General features: G+C 43.8%; 1 protein-coding gene across 8 annotated transcripts in view; it reads left to right on the top strand.

The window, feature by feature from the left end:
• Window positions 1-8,872, top strand: part of BANP (BTG3 associated nuclear protein) — a 147,753-nt gene that overhangs the window by 55,984 nt on the left and 82,897 nt on the right. The gene's annotated exons all lie outside the window — the stretch shown is intronic.

Genomic DNA, 8,872 nt, shown 5'->3' with positions numbered 1-8,872 from the left:
GCACTGCTGTGTATGTGATGTTGGGGAAGAGCTAATCCCATTAATGTCTCGTATCAGATTTACTACTGACCTGTAGGGCGTCATCTGTTAAATATTTCTCTGAGATTTATGAATGCACTGAGAATTGGATTAGCCATCTCCTGCCGTGTCCTCCCTAAGACTAGAGCAGCTTGCTCAACTGGAATGTCAAGTTAGCTAGTTTATATTGGAGAAACATTATTAATATGCAAAGTGCTAAAGGGCCATAGGCTTGTCTGTAGATTGAGTCATTTTAGTTCCTGATAAGAGCCCAGAGCTACAACAAGACAGATTGTTCTTATCTCCTTATAAACATATTTAAGTGCCTAAAGTTTTAGAGAACCACAGGTATCAAAATGGTTACTTCTGAAGAATTCCAAATGGTTTGCATGAATTAACATTCTGTTTTATATCAAATTAGAGTTATTTTATTTATAGCAAAGATACTGTATCATTTTATCCCAGTATTTTGCTCAGGCAGTTTCATCTCTCATGGCATGAACTCCATTAGAATGAGAAAGAAGTGCTAACTGTTGAGAGCAGTGAACAGTAAACTTCTTACTTCTTGCACCTGCCTTCTCTTGGAGGTTTTGGTCTTGGTGTACTTCTATTTTTGTTAAGTAGGCAAAGTGTTGGGTATAATCCTTTAAAGATTAAGCAAGCTAATTGAGTTAGGGAAACAAATGAGCAACACGGACCAAAAATGGGATCTGTTGATTAATGAAGGGATTTAGTTATATTCTTAATGAAGAGTTTAAATTCATGCTGTTCATGCATTTGGTAGTTCTTAGAAAACTTGACTAATCCTGGGTATAAAATGTTAGGTACTTAATTTTAGTGAGAGGGTTGTACTTCGGGTATAATTTAATCAATATCAGAGATTGGCCTCATGAATGTTCCAAAGCCCAGTCAGTAAGTTGACTTATATGACAAATATCTGTGATGTGCTCATTGGGAGTGGTGCAGTGTTGTCTGGGAGAAGCATTTTGAATTGCTGTGTTCACAAAACATCAGCAATGCATACATAAAGAGGGAATTTAGCCAAAAACATTTCTTGATAATTTATTTTACATAAAACTTCTTTGCATATTTTTGTGTGTGATAACATTAAAACATTTTACTAGTGATCATAAATTGGCTGCCAAGAATAGGATTACAGACAAGTTAATGACCATAATGTAATCAAGAGAAACTAGTATGAGAATGTCGGTGGCTGTGTGAGCGTGAACGACCATGCAGTGAATGCCGCGCTTGTCCTAGATCAGAGAAGAGGGGTCGGAGGGTGATCTAGGACAGTGCTGGGAAAGTGCCATCATTTCAGCATCTCATGTTGCATTTCAGAATCACAGCATGTGACACTGATTAGGGACTTTCTGTCTGTGCCCAGGGGTTCCCACTCCTTTATGCCAACGGATGCTCTTCAGCACTTGTTTCAGTTATGGCCGAGCTCAGAACAACATCTGTGCTGAGCAGCCAGGAGTTCACAGGGAAAGAAGAAGCCCACCTGGTTCTACCCTGCGGCCCAGGCTTTGACCTCCAGAACTGGGGTTTCTGGGCCTGAGTAGGTGGCCTTGGCCCTCAGCCAGTGGTGTGGTCATGCTGTTTATATGAAGTGTGCTCATAGCTACAGGAAAAGATTGGACTCCAGTTCTAAAGCCATTTGTTTTTCCTCTGTTCCTATATCATTATCCTATATGTAATTCAACCGTCTGTGTTGCCAGTTTAACACCCCCAAAGTATCAGTCTGTTTACAGCTTAAAGATGTCACATCACTCCCCAGTAAGTATGCGTGTTTGGGGCACAGGTTTAAAGTTAACTGTCTAAAACCAGAAAAGGCCATCAGTTTTTATGGGTTGTTGGAGGAGATAGAGTGTTACTGAATGAGGTTCACAGTCAGAATGTAAACACCTTAATTTATAAGGGCTCAGAAATTGGTGCCAGATTCTAAGTACCATGTGATCCAGTGTTGGGAGGACTGGCCCAGCAAGACATACTTTGAAAAGGCTCATTTGGTTCATTCCCAGACCTGTTGTTCCCCAGCCTGCGGGTTCCCCTGGTCCTCACCCCTGGTACCTTACCTATCACTTTTAAAAGCCACAGCCCTCTTCCTGGACTTGTCCTTTCATTCCAGAGTTAATGATGTTTGCTTCAGAGATTGGTGTAAGAGAGCATGGATGTGGCGGAGGTGATACTGCATTGAAACATTTGAAGTGTGAATTGAGCATCTTAGAGTGGGTCAGAGGAGAGGTATATGAACACTGGGTTTCAGGAGCAGTTTAGGCATGGATTGAACACTAGGGTTTTAAAAACTGGTGGGTGAACTTAAAGCTGGGAAAGGGCAGTACAGCAATTGGCTTGAATGTAGATTTAATATTACTTTGGAAATAACTCTTAAATACCTCGCTTTCCATGTATTAATGTTTGATCCAACATGTTTCCTAAAGTAGCCTCTGTGACTGACCAGCCCCACAGCCTCCAGAGGCACGATGGACAGTGTGGTCCTACAGCTTTAGAGCCCAGTGCATCAGGGCAAAGGCCGAGAGGCCTCCTTCATAACCTTTTCTAATTGTTTCTTTTTAAATTTACAGAAGCACTTATGTTTTCTATGCTGCTTGACACATTACCACCAACATAGTGGGTCTAACAGCACTTTTTATTATCTCACAGCTCGGAGGAGGCAGAAGTCTTTGTTCACAAGGCCTAAGTCAAGGCATTGACCGTGCTGGGCCTGTATCTGGAGGTGCTGGAGAAGATCTGCTTCCAAGCTCAGTTAGGGTGTTGTCAGGATTGTGCTCTTATAGTTATATGACCAGTGTCCCCGTTTTCTTGTGGGCTGTTGGCCCAAGACTGTGCTCTGGCTCTTACCTCATGGCCCTTCATTTTATAATGGAGATTTCTCTCATGTGAAGTCCCCATGACCCTAACATCTCTGCCATCCCTTTCTGCCACCAGCAGAAAAAATCTGCCTTTACTGGGCTCATCTGATTCGGTCAGGCCCACCTGAGACTCTCCTCCATCCTAAGGCTGACTGCTCAGTGGCTTTTGTGATACCTGTGGGATCCTTTGTGTCCCTCGACATAATCACAGACAGAGGTCATGGAGCCATCTCAGAATTCTGCCCACCCAGACCCTGCTCATGGTGGCTTTAGTTTTGGCCTTGTGTTGTGTGTAGTTGTCTGGTGTACTGGATTCCGAGTGTAGACAAGACTCTCCTAGAGCAGGCTTCTCTCGATCAGCTGCCTCCTGCACACTCCCCACTGAGTATGTGCCCGCAACCAAGGTACGTGCCCTTGACCAGAATCGAACCTGGGACCCTTCAGTCCGCAGGCCGACACTCTATCCACTGAGCCAAACCGGTTAGGGCTTCTCCGTTTTCTAATCCCTGACTCCTTTGGGAAACATGAGAGATCTGAACATTGGAGATGTCAGAAATAATGAAATATATCATAGTGATCTATGTCTTTTCAGATAGCACATGTCATCTTGCTGTACTAGATGTCCTGTCCCTTAACTCCTACCCTGACTCCCGCTCAGTGACATTGCTCTCCTGGAAGCCTTGGAATGAAATAAGGCCCCACTCTCCCCACCCCTGTGCCTCATGGACATGGCGGAGACTCAGATCTTTTACAGAAATGTTTCAGAAAAGGTAGCAATCATAATTGTGATTCTGATGAGATCATTGATAGTGAGGAAATGTAAGAGCAGAAGAATTGTGCAATAATTTAAACTGCACCCCACCATGGCCTGCAGAAGCACAGAGGATAGGCAGAGGGAAGCTGGGGCAGGACATGAGTCATGAGGTCAGGATACACCAAGGCTGTAGTTTAGGTCTTCTTTTTTCTCTGTTCAAGTGGTTGTTAGCCATCAGGCCATCAGGGCGCCCAGTTACAGAGAACTCAGGGTGCCGACTACTTCAGGGATAGTTGAATAGTGTTTTCACTTTAAGAAATGTTTGAGCATTACTGATAAAATCTTTATAATAGAATTGTTGATCTAAAACATCCCACTAAAAAAAACCAAAGCAAAATTAGCCCATACCAGAAAAGCACTTTAAAAAGAAAACAGTAGAATGTACCATTTCTAAATTGAAATCTCTATAATTTGTAGTTTGGGGAATGCCAATCTTAAAGATTTTTGAAGTTCTCAAATTTTCTTTCATGTAATTATAAAGTCCTGATTTCATAGAAAGGACAGCCTGTTGGAAGGCCACCTGTCTTCTCAGTTGTCCTCTCTGCATGTAGCCATTCATGTGATTCAGGACACACCATGCCTTCCCATTCTCTTTTAATCCTGGCCCCTTCCCCATTATGAGTATTCCACTGATTTATGGTTGAGATGAAGATCTTTTTGAAGCATCTATATATGACATCATAGAAATTTAGCTAGCAGATGGCCAGACTTGACATGAGAAAAGTGTAGCTTTATTTTTACATAAATAAAAATAGCCCCTAGGATCCTGGAATACCCCAATAGATGATTCTTTATGGAACAGATAGTTGTAAGTGGTACAGCAATAAAGTGTTTCATGAATTACGCACAGGATTCTTACTCTCCACCTCTGTGAAAGAAATTAATTATTTTCAGTTACAGTAATCCATGTCCTGGCTCTGGAAACACTTGATGTGTTTACAGTAATGCAGCCTGACAGGTTTCAGGACACTGGCCTGAGATTTCCTACTCAGCAAATTCTATGGGGTTTATTCTGTATTACATCCATATTTGGAACTATTTCTTTTATTTTATGCAGTATGCTGCTTTTGAAATTCACAAACAGTTTGGGCAGGCCTTGACACAAGCCAGATGAAAATTACTTTGGGGTATAGATGGAAAATACAGCCTGACACTAGTTCATGACCATGAATCTGTTCTCTGAAGACTTTCCTGAAGATGGTGGGAACTGACCTTGAGGAACTAGATTGACATGAAGTTTGTTGTGTTGTGGAATTGACACTGTTTTGGGTCTCTGAACCAACCTGAAGCCTTTAGTGAATTATAAAGTATTGACTTCTTTTGGTTTGTTTTGGGTAGAGACTAAAATAGGTCATTAGTTACCTCTCATGGGTACAAAGAACTGACTATATAGTCTTAATAATAGCTAATGGACCAGCTGTGACAGGCAGCTCTCAGCAAGAGTGAGGTGGCATCCAGGAGCAGAGGCAGCATAATGGGAATCCACAGGTGTGTCCAAGCAGAATTTACTCCCTCACCTTTTCTGCATCAGAACTGCTGACACCATACACCACCACGCCTCTTGAGATGTTTGGTGTGGCTGGGGGGCAGGACACCACGGGCAAAGCCATGTCATCTTTGGAAAGAGTTGAGGTAGCTTGGTTGGTGCTAGAAGGCAATTTGACTGCCCAGCCTTGTACTTTCTGAGGTCTTTCACGCACAAGATGTGTGCAGACTTGGATTTTGCTATTTGCTTTGGAGGAGAGAGGATGCATCATATGGAGTTAGCTTAGCAGAGAGCCCCCAAGTTGCAATAATGGACGTGAAGTCCTGGTACATAGTAGATGCTGAGTAAATATTGTCTTGTTTTTTGTCCCATGTAATATCCTCTTGTCCTTGGAATAGAGATTTATTGACGTTTAGGTCCTGGGATAGCAGTGTGACTGGGACCCAAGGCCGACTGGCATTGTGGGCAGGAATGTGCATTATGATCTCAGGGGAATGTGTATGTATGTCAACAGGTGGGAAAGGAAGCATAACAGCAGCTGGTTGTGCTTCTTGGCTTTAAACTGACCTTGAGAATGTATGTGGTCCTCCTCTTCACCTCAGTGCTTTCTCCTGGTCACTTCATTTTCCTGGCACTGAAATGGGCCTCGGAACAAATATGTGTGTTCTGAACTGTTTTAGTGGTCAGAAAATTCAGGTTACTGCTGAAGGGTTTTCATTGTAATAGGTTTTTCAGAAGTGCCAGTTCATTTCATTGAAGATTTAAATGATTGGAATAGAAAGTAAGTTTATTTTTCTTACATTCTGACTGGTAGTTTTCAAATAAAGCTACTAAAATCTTTCTATTGTTTCAGATGCCAAAACCGGACCAAGCAATTTTAGTAAAATAAATATATCCTTTCTGAATTGTCAAAAGGCAAATTTCTCAAATATTTATGTGGGCAGGTACTCTGTCTTATTTTCCATTTGAAAGACATGATTCATTGTTACTGGGGAGAAGTGAGGATCCAGACTGGGCTCCAGCTCTGAGTTGGAGGTAAGTTAGAGATGAGTATTTCCAGAGGAGCAGAGCTGAGTTAGCAGGTGCAGCAGCATGACTCGGGTGAGAAATGCACACCCAGGGAGCCTGTCTTCTTGCCAGGGAGTTCGGAAGTGAGCCCCACGATGGTGATGGTGGAGTCCTGGTCCTCTCTTCCCCATGGGATGGGTCCCCTGTTCCCATGGCGATGATTTTTCACCTCTGTGTTGGTCAGAGTTGCTGCAGCCTGTATTTCTTGACCCTCTAGCTCAGACTTCTTGCTTGAGAGATGACCACCGCAATTCACAGGGTATTTATGTGAAGTTAGGAATGAGTAGGTTATAAGTAAGTTATAAAATTCCTTCTAAAATCATGAGATATTAGATTGAAATAAAGTTTTTGGATAATTTCCTGCATTACAAGAGAAATTTAAGCCATTATTTTCTGTAGTGATACAAGAGGGAAAATAAGGAAAGTTAGTTTTTAGACTAATTTACTTTTTGTGGAGGGGGGAGTGAATAATATTCCCTGAAATAACAACTACTGTAGGAGTTTAAAATGACACTGTTTATCCTCCTGACTGTTCTGGTACATTTCCAGAAGCCTGTCTACATAGCACTGCGGACTGGCTTTCGTCCATAGGCAGGTGCCAGCAGGGAGTGGGGTCACCGTGGGACATTGAAGCTGACTTCCTTGTGGTGGTCCCAGTGAGGAAACAGCCCTCCCAGTTCACGTTTCTCAGACTGCACACCAGACAGTCGTTTCATCAGTGGAGATATAACCTTTGATATAACCTTTTGCAACCCTGAGTAATTTTTACATAAAAAAGGCTTAACTTTCATTTGTAAATTTTTTGTGTTAATTTAACATCGTTTTGCCTTCAAAAGAATTAAGTTGAACAGATGAAGTCATTTTTTTCATTCTTCCTCTAGAATCAGTTTGAAAATACCTGCCTTTACACGTGTGTTTCCTGCATCTGTGTAAATGGAAAGTTACAATACTGTCCTGTGGCATTGTTTTCTTTTTTTGTTGTTAATCCTCACCCATGGATATTTTCTCCATTTTGGGGGTGCGGGGGGAGAGAATGGAAGGGGAGGGAGAGGAGAAGAGTGACAATCATTGATGTGAGAGACAAGCATCGATTGGTTGCCTCCTGCACGCACCCCAACTAGGGCTGGGGATCGAACCTGCATCTCAGGTATATGCCCTTGACCAGGAATCAAACCTGTTTGCGGACTGATGCTATAACCACTGAGCCATGCTGTCCAGGGCTGTGGGCTTGTATTCTTGATTGTTCCTGGAACCATGAGGCTCTTCGTGGGTGACACTTAGAAGAAGGATGGCTTTTCCTCCTGCACATCACTGTTCAGCACCAGGGCCAAGTACAGGGTTTGGACAAGGCGAAGTGGTCCTAGTGCAGGTATTGGAGCATCAGAAGCCCTCTTGCTTCCCCCCCAACCTGTGATTCGAGAGGCTGGGCAGGGCCTGTGCGCCATGGTGCCAGTGGGAAACCTCATAGTGCAGAGGGCACAGCTATGGTGTAAGGAGAGGTTAGAGTATGGAGGACAGCCTAGTAGGAAGCTGGTTCTGAAGGTGGGAGTAAGAAGTAAGGTTCACTGTGAGTTTACAGAGACCTCAAGTTGTCATCCCTTCTTGAGAATAGGGCTGCCCTGCCGGCATTCCACACAGACAGACAGACACACACACACACACACACACACACACAGTCTCACTTTGACAAGATGTTGACTTGCTGTTTGGAAAGCAACACAGCTCTCGTCCGGTGTTTATATTGCTTTAAATATGTTATGTAAACACCAGGAGCTTGCTAAGCAGAGTTCAGTTCACTTGTTATTCCCGAGAAAGGCCACTCAGTCTGTGGCAGTGTTGGTAGTTAGGCTGAGCTCCAGTTCACATCTGCACTGCGCAGTGTTGATGGCTGTCAGGGAGGCAGGGTGGCATCATCCAGTATCTCTAGTGGTTCAGGATGCTGCCGCCCGCCCGTACTGCAGATTCACATGGGATTCTTCTGCTTAAACACTTAAGCTTAAATATGCGCAGTATCACTAGATACCACCTTCAGTTTGGCTGTATTCACAGTCACTTAGCATCGGTGCTTGAATGTGGGAAGGTTCACCCACCACAGGTCCTATCTTGAGATTTAATGCCCGTGTGCATGGGTCCTTCCTGAACTGCTAAACAACCCAGAAGTGGCCACCTGTACTCTTTCTGTTGCCCCGTCTCCCCTTCATTCATTCTCAGCACAGATTGTGTCACTCCCTGTCCAATCCTCTGTGTTTGCCTCTTTGCCCAGTTCTTCCTGCTCTGGTCACACTAGCTCCATTTCATTCCCAGAGCACATGGCCCTTCCCAGCCCAGGCCAGTGTAAAATTCTTCTTCTTTTGGGACCTTTTCTGTGGTTCTGCCCATGGGTGGCTGCTTGCAACCCTCTCCTTACTGAGGCTGGCTCTGGTCTATCTGAAATGGTCAGCTTTGCCCCTATGCTGTGTGACGCTTCCTGTCTTGCAGCTGCCACTTCTCTGTTCATTGTACCCACCCTCCTCTCCACTCATCAGCTCAGTATGGGCAGCTCTGCTGGCTGACTCAGGTGTCCATGAGATGTAGCCGAGAATTTCAGTGTGTTCACTTCCAGCTTGGCCC

The sequence above is a fragment of the Myotis davidii genome, unplaced genomic scaffold, assembly GCF_000327345.1.
Source record: "Myotis davidii unplaced genomic scaffold, ASM32734v1 scaffold77, whole genome shotgun sequence".
NCBI classification, from domain to species: Eukaryota; Metazoa; Chordata; class Mammalia; order Chiroptera; family Vespertilionidae; genus Myotis; species Myotis davidii.
The sequence above is the reverse complement of the archived record's forward strand: the minus strand, read 5'-3'. Positions and strand labels throughout refer to the sequence as shown.